The following is a 12,106-nucleotide window of genomic DNA, read 5'->3' as shown; positions in this document are numbered from 1 at the left end:
GATTATGTCGCAGTCGACAGTAGCATCGGCACTGCCAGCCATCCCACCAATGGGGAAATCACTGAAGTTTTAGGTAGCCAAGTTCTGAAGATGACAATACTTATGATGAACTGCCGCGCCATTGTGAAGTGCGCAAAGTACTAGTTGCAATGCAAGTTTCTCACATAAAGCAGTCAATAACAACAAGTTAAAAAAAATAAAGGTATGTCGATGTGGGACATGTTTTTTGCCCCTTTCGATAATTCGACATTCGATTAATTTGGACATTTCCTACGATGCCACAAAATCCAAGTTAATAGGCTTTTACTGCATAGTGGTCACTGTTGGCAAACTTTTGACATTCTGTGCCACCAGCTGTGGTGTAATGTCTTAACGTAACAATACCACAAACTGGAGATCACAACGGGGATGACGCACCACATCGGGACTCCAACGGGTTCAGCTCGATGACTGACTAAAGTAGCGTTCTGGTAGCCTTGCCCATGTGCTCCTCTTTGTGAAAAACGGGGCGCTAAGATCTACACGAAAACTTTCTTCACAATTTTTTTAGCTGAACCGGGGGGGGGGGGGGGGGGGGGGTCTTTCTTTCTTGATGTTCCAGCCCTTCAGGAACACCTGCCTATGGCCATCCAGAAGTTGGTTCTACACATTGGAGCAGCCGACATCGCGGCAGCTGGTACTTTGGCTGCCGTCATCTATGAGGAAGCATGTCAAAAGGATGGGTCGTGACAGACTCTGCATGAACCGTCCTCTTCCCCCATGCCCTGAACCGCTGACGCCACGAAGTCAACCAGTGGTTCGTTACTTGGATCAACGGCCAGAAAAAGTGTTACATGGACCAGGTGCATCATTTCTGTCACAGACAGCATAGAAGAGGAGTGGTGCACCTAAATCATGCAGTCGAGGAGCTACCACCATGGAGGATCCTTGCGGCCAATGGTATTCATCTGATCTTCAAAGGCGTGGCTATCTCGTGCGAACACATGAAAAACACATTCAGTGCCTAAGAAGAATGAACAAGACATTAAGCAAAACAAAGATGAGCCTGAGCCGCATGAAGGCAATGAATGAACAAATATCTGAAGAAATTTTTTCACAAAAAATTAACGGCCTTCCAGAAAAGCAGCAAACTGCCATGTGCACCTCTTTCGAAGCAGCGCGCCAAAAATCGAAAAAAGGGAGGAGGTAGGAAGGTGAATGGATCCTCGAATGCATATTGATGCGTATGCGCAGTCCGAAACTATACGAACATTTGCGGCAGCAAACATTTTGGCTTTGCCAGAACGCACTTGCTTAAATAAGGCAATGCAGCATTGGGCTTTGGATTCAATCCCAACGTATTCACTGTCCTGCAAGGAAAGGTAAAGGAAATGGCCGAGTTTTGCAGGCACGGAATAATCGCAGGCTCTATGACAAGCATAAGAGTGACCTGCCCTCATCCGGTGAACGACAAGCGAGCACTTCACTTCTCTGACTTTCCTCATCTGCTGAAAAACGTCCGAAAACGTTTCTGCAGACAAGGTTTGAGACGCCGAAAGGCCGCGTCTACGCTGATTTTCCCCGAGAAGCATGGAAATTGGACAGAGACAATGTTACATTGAAAGTTGTGGACGATTTCTCTGCCGATGTGGGAGCGCACGGCAAGGCTCACAACGGGCCGGTCCTTTGTACGATAGGCGCGACGCCATTTTGAATTTAGGGTTAGCGTGTGTGTATATGAGGCGGAGTGTAGTATAGTGGTGTTTGTGCAGTGTTTTGATTTTGTTTTGGGTTATGTGTGTATTTTTTAGTGTCGGGCGGTTTGTGTTTTAATTTTTTTTGCATATGTCATACATAGACGTGAAGGTTGTCGCCGCGATTAGCCTTTGTGACTAGCCTCCTGATGCGGGCTAGCTGGTAGTCATGCGCGTGCAGCTGTTCTGCGCCTCCCGGCCGGCCTTAGTTATTTAGTGAGAATGCCACCGAGAAAAGACGTGGCAGATAGGGGATGCCGGTGCATCCGGGAGCGAGGCAAGGGATGCGGCAGAGCCCGCACAGGTTCCCGACGCAGCCGCGCTTATGCAGCCTATGACTGCGATGTTATCTGTATTAGCCGGTCAGCTCGGCTCGGTGGCTAGCGCCAATCAAGCCGCAGCTGCGGCAACAGTCTCGCATCCGCGAATAAATTTAGAGGTTCCCTCCTTTTCCGGCTACAGGGACGTGAAGTCAGTCCACGAGTTCTTGCAAGAACTCGAGGATTATCAGACGGCACTGGGTTCCCCAGACGACGTGGTGCTAGCGCAGGTAATTCCCGTAGCACTTGTTAAGAGCGCGGCACGATGGAGACACTGCCAGCCGGCCTTCCAGTCGATGGCGGACTTCACTGATCACTTTCACGCCGAGTTCTTGCCGAGACAGTTTCTTATTATACAATCGAACCTTGTTATAACGAACACGGATACAGCGAATTATCGGATATAACGAAGTAAAAGCAAAGTTTGATTGGCTGTGCTTTATTTCTATGGGAGTTCTATCTGTAGAACGAAATGAAAAACTGAAAATTTGACACTAAATCGGTTATAACGAAGCATATTTCGTATTCACACGACTCAAAATCCGCAAAGAAGCAAAACAAAAAATTTTCAAAACCCTAAATTTCGGTTTTATCAATCGCCTCCACCTAAAATGTATTTGAATCACCCGCGCTTTCGCACGCCACGCCATCTAGGGACCGCGAATGAATCTAGCATCAACGGCTGCCTGGCATGTGACCGGCACATGATCGAACCACCGCCCGCATTGCCTCCACCTAAAATGTGTTTGAATCACCCGCGCTTTCGCACGCCACGCCATCTAGGGACCGCGAGTGAATCTAGCATCAACAGCTGCCTGGCATGTGACCTGCACGTGATCGAACCACCGCCCGCGTGCCCCTGCCCCTACCTTTTGCCGACCCGCGCGTGTGCTCACTTTCCTCAATTCGTGCCGTCGTCTTGCAGCATGGCGGCGCTGAAACTCAAAGCAGTTTCTCTTGAAACAAAGATAAATATATTCAGGGCGGTCGACAGCGGGCGCAAGAAGAAAGAGATTGCCGCAGACTTCGCCATTGCGCCTAGCACTCTGTCAACCATACTGAGCGCAAGGCAGAAGATAGAAAACGTGCACTCTGCAGGCGCCGTGAAGAACAACAGGAAGCGCGTCAGGTATTGTCCCCACCAGGATGTTGAAGATGCCTTGTTTGCGTGGTTTAAGGATGTTAGAGCACGCAACCTGCCTGTGTCTGGTGCCGTGCTTCAAATGAAGGCAAGAAGTCTCGCTTGCGTCTTAGGCCACGATGACTTCTATGCAAGCAGTGGCTGGCTGCAGCAATTTAAAGACCGCCACCAGATTGTTTGCCACACCTTGTCGAGCAAAGAAGCAGCCGTCGATGTAGAGAACTGCGAGAAGTGGGCAGAAAGCTTCCGCATGCAACTGGATGGCTACGAGATGCGTGATGTCTACAACGTGGACGAGACTGCACTTTTTTTTAAGCTGCTCCCGGAAAGGTCACTCGTTGCGAAGAACGAACTGTGCCGAGGAGGCAAGAAAAGCAAAGACCGTGTCACCGTTGTTGTTTGTGTCAACATGGATGGGTCAGATAAAAGGCGGCTAACTGTTATTGGTAAATCTGCTCGCCCCAGGTGCCTGCGCAAAGCCCGGAATGTCCAAGCGGACTATCGCTCGAACAAAAAGGCGTGGATGACATCGTCACTCTTTGAAGCATGGCTGAAGGCCTTCGACAAAGACATGGCAGAGCAGCGCAGGAAAGTGCTCCTTATATTGGACAACTGTTCTGCCCATAAGGTGTCTGTACCACTTGAAGCGGACCGCCTAGTTTTTTTGCCGCCAAACTCGACCTCAGTGCTGCAGCCATTAGACAGGGGCATCATTCGCTCACTAAAATGCTGCTACCAAAAGCAATTGGTTACGCAGCTCGTATTTGACATAGACAGGGGCATATCAACGGCCATAAACCTCAAAACTACGCTGGACATGCTGTACGGTGCATGGAACGAAGTGGCACAGTCGACAATAAGAAATTACTTCGTTGATGCTGGCCTAGCCCCATCCACCAGCGAGACTGAGCCCAACGATGCCCACGATTCTGAAGGTGAAGCGGACAATTTCGACGAGACGACATGGCATCAACTGGCGGTTCCGAATGTTACGTTCGAGGACTTTATTGCTGCCGATGACAACTTGGCTGTGGCGCCCGAATTGACCGACCAAGAAATTGTCGATCAGCTGCTTCCTACAGATGATGCTACGAGCAGCGATGAGAGTGAAGAAGAAGGCGAAGAGCGAGCTCTCAGCAGCACCGAGGCCGCCGATATGGCGAGGAAATTGAGAAGGTACCTTGAGAACCTACCTGTGGCCAAATCAGCTGACATTGGGAAAGCGCTGCACAGTGTCGATTTCATTGAGAAATTTATTCTATCGTATAGTGTGAAGTGCCGCCAAATGAAGATTACGTCGTTTATTAAGTAAATCAGTTCTGCGTGGCCTAAATCCCGATTTGTGTGCTCATTTTTGCTGGGAAGTGCAAAATGAAAGGTAAGGTTTCGCGTGCTTATACCACGCTTTAAAGAAAAAAAAAATGCTTTTTTTTTTTCAGCTCTGTGGTTTCCATTTTAAGGTAGCCTTTACTTGGGTTTATGAACAGAATTTTTTTTGTAGGAATTTGTGTGTACTTTTGCAACGAATATCGGATATAATGAACGAATTTCCGCGCAAAATGAGACTTCGTTATAACGAGGTTTGACTGTACTGAGATTCAACTGCGTCCCCCATTTCGTATGATAAACACCAGCAAATTATGGGATGCTACTCTGTATGTTGCATCGGCGCTTTTACGAAAGCGCGAACGCAAACTACGGCGGCGACATGTAGATTGAAAACAAAAAAAAACACATTCGGGCCTTTCTTTTTTTTTTTTTTTTTTTAATCCCAAGCCAAAACTAGCAAAGTCGCACCGGGATTTGAGCCAGTTTCTTTGCTGCGGCAGTTTCGTTGTACTCTCCAACATTGGTATTCCCGTGTTGAATACTTTTATTTGTATTGCCGTCATGGTGAGTACCGGCCTCCTTTCACCCCCGTGCTGCCAAGCATATTTTTATGCATCCACGCTTGTAACCAGTCAAGCCAAGACGATCCACTTCATGGCGTTGCCATGCCAACAAAGCAACGCTACTCGTCAGGCTTAGGGACTGCGCTGCCGCCGTTCAAAATAAAAAACAAAGCAAATTATTCACTAATTATTTAGGCTGAATGCTACATGAGGCAAAGCGAAAACCCAATATGCCATTTATAGGCGGCAGCGCACCCAAAAACGCGGTAACGAAGACAAAATCACTCTGAAGCGGGAGGCCTGGATGCCGCCATCTTGTCAACGCTGATCTCCCAAGTATTTTCGACTCTACTTCAAGTGCATTTCAAAGCAGGGAAAATCAACCTGAGTCAACCTAGATGACCTAAAAAGGGCCAGCACTGAACTATATTCAGTCTAGGTGAGCTGTTATAAAAGCCCACCTAGGAGATAACCGCCCAGTGGTAAAACAAAAGAACACATACGTGGCTTCTGGACCCACGGCAAAGCCTGGCACTAAGCAGAGAAAAGTCTGAGGGAATAACAGCGCTGTCACCCATTACCTGGTGCCTGCGCTCAGCTACACACATTTTCGGCTAGACTATGATAACGAAAGCTGCTTCACTTATCTCGTTGGTGACTTGTGCCTCGTCAGTCAACAGCAGCCACGGCAACCAGCAGGTCGACAGCCAGCCCAGTGCACAATGCGGCCTCTCAACTTGCATCAGCATTCCATGATTGCTGAAATCGTATGAAAATACATTAAAAACATCGACACACAAGGCAGCAGGTGCCCAAATTTCATACTGCGCATGCCTATTACCTATGCGATCATCCCACAATTTCCAGACCTTTTCTCTTTGTTTTTTTTTTAAATTTAGCTAGCAGAGTATACCATGGTTACAAGAATATAATGCGTTTTTTCCACGCTTCATTGGCTGCACAATAAAACTTGCAATATATTTGGGACCAAGGTACGCATATAGCACAAACTTTTTTTCTCACTACTTCTCATGGTTGCTACAGCTGGCTTCACCACTAGACTCTCGAGGTGTTATGAAAAACGTAAAGAAACCGGCATGAATCTTTCGCATCGACTAGGCACTGAAACAGTTCGGTAGGGTAGGGAACAGAAAGCACAGCAAACGGGATAAGAGTGGAGGAGTGAACAGCACGAAACTTGTAACAGTGGCGCACAGCAATGACAGCGCCTGTTGCTGCATGGGAAACTGTTTTCACTCACACATCGAAGGCTCTGCTGTGGTTGATATGACGTGCACATTCATGAAGTACTGCCTTTCAAACAATATGGGCATGTCCATTAGTTCATTACTTTTCAGAGTCATCGCTATTTTTTTCGAGCCCCCAAGTGCCTCTGTGGCAGTTGGCTTGAACAACCTGTGACAGTGTTATTGTACCATTTGATTCTTACCTTTCTTGCGACATGTCAAACTCCAAACTCCCCCTTAAATTATATTTATGGCTACGTTATTTACATGTAACTATGGTAAGCACTGTGCCTGTCAGTTTAAGACTTTACAGCAGTGAAGTGGCAGTATAAAGTGTGTCTGTATGACATCGCCAACAATCTGTATTGCATAAAGACACCTCTGTCAAGTGTATATTGAATTCTGATAGGTTACTATAGCTGCTCCTCAAACTAAGTGAGCACACAATTAACGCAAGACCTAACGAGGGAGTTATACTGAAAAAGCTTAACCTTACGTGAAAGCTAACGACAATGCCAGTCAATTATAAGCAGACCACAGCTTGTCTTTCACAGGGGGAGCAGCGCCACACTGGGCTGAACAAGTGCAGCTTACCATTGGTGATGTGGGTACAATCTCTTATGACGAGTACAGCTCTGGGATGGTTGTTAAAGGGTCAAGCAAACAGCAGTCACAAGTTTGTAATGCTCAATCCACCGAAAAAAGTATTCAAAAATGTAGCTAATTGCTAGTTTAAAATACTGGAAATAATGCACAGAAAGTAGTGGACATCTTCAAACAATTGTAGTTTATTTCTTGACGACACACCACACAGTCCTGTTTCAAGCCTTATTATTAACGGACTGTGGGACACTGCAAAGTGCCCGAAATAACCCGACTCTGGATCTGGTGCTGCAGTGGACCGGCCTCAATGTGTCATATGATATTCCCATTAACAACATCCTAATGCAGCTCTGTTGCATGTTTCCAATGGTTACTTAGATGTTTTGAAGAAAGGTATGGCTGCAGTGTACAGCATAAATTTAACGATAGTTACACATGGTACAAATTCTAGGATAACATAATAATAATAATAATAATAATAATAATAATAATAGTTGGCTGACAGGAAAGAAAAAGCATGATATCTGTCACACTTGTTCTGTGGACACATGAACAGCGAAAGGAAGGGAGAAAGGTGGGAGTGAAAATGGAAAGAGAAAGGGGAGCCGTAGCAGAGGGCTACGGAGTAATTTTGACTATCTGGGGATCTTTAACATGCAACTGACATCGCACCAGCACAACGTTCCACCTCCTTCAAAACGCAGACGCCGGAGATCGAGATCGAACCGGGTACTCAGGCACAGTAGTCTGGCATCTTTACCACTGAAAATTCCCTGCCTGTACTGCACTGTCTAGGTGAACAGAATGCATACTTATGAATGTTCCCCCATGCCACTATGGGTGACATGAACATGCGAGTCCTAACTCTGCACATTCCTCAGATGCTACTGCAGTGCATCCTTTACGTCCTTGTGCACTAGCTGCCAGTCCCCTTCCAGCTACGTCCTATTGTATAGCCATGACACTACTGTCACTTGGCGGGGACAATGGCATCCAGGTTCGTCACCATCCCCAGCATGGCTAAGCAGCAGCTGCTTATTCTGATTGAGCACTAATGTTTCGGACATCAGCACTCCAAGTGCTACTTTTTCTTGCAGTGTCAATGCTTCGTCTCATAACCACAACTGGAGCTTTTGATCACAAGTCACGTAGGATTGCCGCAAGCAGCAGCTTGGCGTTTCAGTCCATGATATATCTGCAGACACAACACTTCGAGAACAATCGCTGAAAGCAGCATCAAGGAAGGACTGGCATACAAATTTCACGTCGAATTACTCAACTGTTCGCAGCCTTCATTCTTGATGGGGACTTTCAGGAAGTCACCAAGAAAAGCATGTTGAAACCAGGTATGGTGGCTAGCACTTTCCTCCAAAACTCTTCTTATCTGAAGCCATCCAAGCAACAAAGCAACAGAAGCACTGTAATCAAGGAAAAAGCAAACATTCTCCAGTGAAGTCAGCAACATCACAAGTGTTCTTAGACTGAAATGGGCTAGACCCAATGCTCTTCATTGAGTGTATGGGGAACTCCATGCCTGAGGCTGGTAGCGTCACCTGTCGGGTATTTACGCAGCAATTTTGCATGTCCCCTGCTGTGAAAATACTGCTGAGACACAAATCAACCAGCGTAGGTGAATTATCACATCCTGGCCAGACATCATATGCTCTTTGGCATGTAGACTGGCTAACACAGTCTGCCAGTGCTTTCTTGCAACCTAAAAAAATCCCACAACAAAGACATAACTTTGAATGCACTAAATGGACGGCTTATTTCAATAGCTGATGTGTACAAGAAAGAGCTTGAGAAGACGAAGGAAGAATGCCGTGGGACCATGATTCTACAAGTGGTCAATGCCTTGAAAGTTATAAGTACCAAGGCCAGAATCATCCTGGATCAAGTAATCAGTCATAAAGCCAGGAAGCCTATATGGTCTGAAATGGCTGTTAGCCAATGTCCAATTCTGTTCAGCTTCTGCTAGATACTATGAAAACCTCAGACAAAGCGCTGCTTTCCTTTCCATGCAGAAATGCATTGAAAGAGCACCTCGAAAGTTCCTTGCATGAAGTTGGAGTCGACCCTCTCATCAAGAAAAGGCTGACTGCTGAGCTGGAATTTCTTGCAACACCCTAATAAGAACTACACAGTCTCGTTGTGGATGAGATATGCATCAGTAAAATCTCTAGCACCACAAGCAATGAGATGCATTTCTTGAAGGCGCACGCTAATTTGAATTCCAACCACAATTATATTTTGCATGCATCCAAAAAGGGGCGAGCTTGCAGATACTCTCCTGTGGTTTCTGTTGTGCAGACTGCAAGCAACCTTCAAAATTCTAGTATGCCACTTTTTACTGAACCTTGTTCAGGGAAACAGTTTGAGAAAGCCGGTCTGCCAGCATATGAGAAAGCCACTCATAACACTGTCAGCGGGCTCAGCGGTCACTGTCACCTGTACACTCTCAGCACTGTTGTCGACCCACTCTTGTTCTGGAAACTGCATGTGACTGGCCCAATAATCTTGCAATGTTAGATTACTGTTGTCAAGCGCCAATGCTAGCATTCCCAAATTGCGTGCAGTCATCTCAAAGGAGAGCACTTGCATGGCTGATGACAATCTAAGTATACTTGTATCCATCAAGTCAACAGTAATAATCTTGACTGCTTTGTGAATTTCTGTCAGCGATAACCACCATGTTTTACAGTTTCCATCAAGAAACTAGCTCAAAAATGCAGATTTCAAACATGTATATAAACACCGAAAAACATCCGCCAAATTTTCAAAAAACAAACACCGGAAAATGTGCAGCCTAAACATAGATCACGTGAGGAATGAGAAAAATGAAAATTAGGGGAAGCTTAAGCTTCAACTTTTGAGGGTAGACACTATATCACTTTTAACACTGCCTTCTGACTCCACAAATTTTTGGCATTGAGAGAGTGGCACAGAATTTGGCCAGGTGTTAAATGTTTTTGTAGTTGACTTGGTTTTTGGGGAAAGGAAGGTGCATTATCTGTTTCACTTCTCGAAAGGTCACCTGCACTTACAATGAACGGCATACAATCTGGGGCAAATATGTCATTGTTTGAAATCCCTGTCACAAGCTAGGCTCCAAATTGACAACCAGATCAATGCTGAATGGGAAGCAAAATGATATGACACCAATACCAAAGCATCACAAAGAATGTTTGCATCACAATTTTGATAGGAAATCAGGTGCATATTTTTTCTAACACATTCTCGTCACTTCAAGGTTATGAAAATGGCAGCACTTTTTGATCCCACCGTGGTGGTGTCAAATGGTTAGGGCGCTGGACTACTGTGCCCAAGGATGCGGGATTGAATCCCGGCCACAGCAGCATCTTTTCGATGGAGGCGAAAGCAAGGTGCACGTGTGCTGTGCGATGTCAGTGCATATTACAGAATCCCAGGTGGTCGAAACTTCTCTCGTCTCTCATAGCCTGAGTCACTTTGGGACGTTAAGCCCCCTAAGCCAAACCAACACCTTTTGGTCTACCAAGCTGCATATGTTTTGAGTAAAAGTGCGGTATAGTTCCCCTCCATCTGAACATGACACTTTTTAGCAGCGTCCCTTGTGAAAATTCACACCACAGGAGGAAAATAAACTTAACAACCACCATACATTGGACTGGCCATGAGATGCATGTACAGGGAATACAGAAGTTTGCCCTGTGTGCAGTCAAATCAACAAGACAATCCAGCATGCCGACAAAATCTTCTACAAAGATGTTACAGTAAAAATGAAATGCAGCAGCAAATCGAATTAAATGTTACTTCATCCTTACCATAGAATAAAGATTCGAAGCATCTATAGCATTCCCATATTACACTTCTGCCTGGTCAATGCTCATGGCCTTCACCCCCGATGCAGTCACGAAAAAGACGATAACTGAGCCCTGTTCCGTGACCCTAGCCAAACTCTCTGCTTTGAGGCACAGCGAGACACAAAAGCACACACATCCTTGTGCGCTATATTTGAATACCTCCGTTGTGTACAACATACAAACTTTCGAGCTAAAAACGTGGAACTCGGTGAATACTAGTATACGGCTCTTCTGCGGCAATAATTAAACCAAAACGTGACTGAAACAAATCATACGCTGGCCAGCCAAGCCAGCCCATTCCTCCTTGCGATTAACAAATTTGGCGGCGGCAACTGTCTTAACACTAGCTTAACTTAAGAAATATTGCGAGACCATTTGTTCGTGCTCGGACGGCCCGAACGGCTCACTTGAAATTTCTCCCTGGCACATCAGCAACGTGGAACTGCTGAAACGTTTACAACGAAAAGTAAGTTAAGCCACGTGCTGATTCTGCATTGCACGCAGGTGCACAAATCTTGTGCTACCACTTGCAGAGAGCTTCCGGCACATGCACACAATTCAAAGCGCAGACAATTTCTACAAAAATGTGGCAGCAAAGGCGAAATACAGCAGCAATTACATGCGAATAAAGCAGATCAATATTAGTAATAAACACGTGAAGCATCCTGCCCTCATTACACTTATATGATTAAATATTACCATGTTTCGCCCAAGCTTACAGCAGCAGCTTTAACAGTAACTATATCAGCGCCAAAAAAAAAAAACTATACTGCCAAGAAGCAAGGCCAAACCTGAGAAAGCGACTCCGATGTTGTTCGTGAGGCCACAACATGGGCCTGCATGGGCTACAAGGCCTTGTCATCGGTACCGCGACACAAACCACCGCCAACACTGCGCCGCTGCAGAGTTAGCACATTGAGCGCCCTTCGCTAAATGCCGCGAGTCTCCACATATCTACAAAAGCTGACAGTAAACTTCACAAACCGTTAGCTGAAAAGTTTGAACACACGCCTGTGACAGACGCGCGCCTCCCGGGCTTTCGTGAAGGTTTGGTATATCTCATGGACGCCTGCGTCTACAATCAGCGCTGCTACTTGCTACAATGCATGGCGACTGAGCGAAGCATGAGTTTTGTGGCGCCGCCCTGGCGGATGAGCTAAAAAAAATGCCACAAATGAGCGCGTAATTTGAACGTTTCTTTTTATTTATTTATTTTTTGACGCGATAGTTTTACTACGCAAGTTAAAGCCAACGTCATTCTATGCTTCCGATGGCCTTCAAACCGCTTCGAGGTCAAGTTGGAATTTAAGCCACAACTAGTTTGTGTA

The 12,106-nt window shown here is 46.0% G+C and overlaps 1 long non-coding RNA gene across 1 annotated transcript; it reads right to left on the bottom strand.

The window, feature by feature from the left end:
* Positions 1–587: 587 nt before the first annotated feature.
* LOC146195786 (uncharacterized) lies at positions 588–11,880 on the bottom strand. Its single transcript, XR_014706045.1, has 3 exons — positions 11,570–11,880; positions 8,217–8,354; positions 588–5,845 (listed from the first exon to the last, which is right to left on the bottom strand). It is a non-coding gene; the product is annotated as an uncharacterized LOC146195786 (long non-coding RNA).
* Positions 11,881–12,106: the final 226 nt, after the last annotated feature.

Source organism: Amblyomma maculatum, chromosome 3 (genome assembly GCF_055883805.1).
Source record: "Amblyomma maculatum isolate TAMU_Amacu chromosome 3, ASM5588380v1, whole genome shotgun sequence".
Lineage (NCBI taxonomy): Eukaryota > Metazoa > Arthropoda > Arachnida > Ixodida > Ixodidae > Amblyomma > Amblyomma maculatum.
Note: the sequence above shows the minus strand (reverse complement) of the source record. Positions and strands in the feature narration are given on the sequence as shown.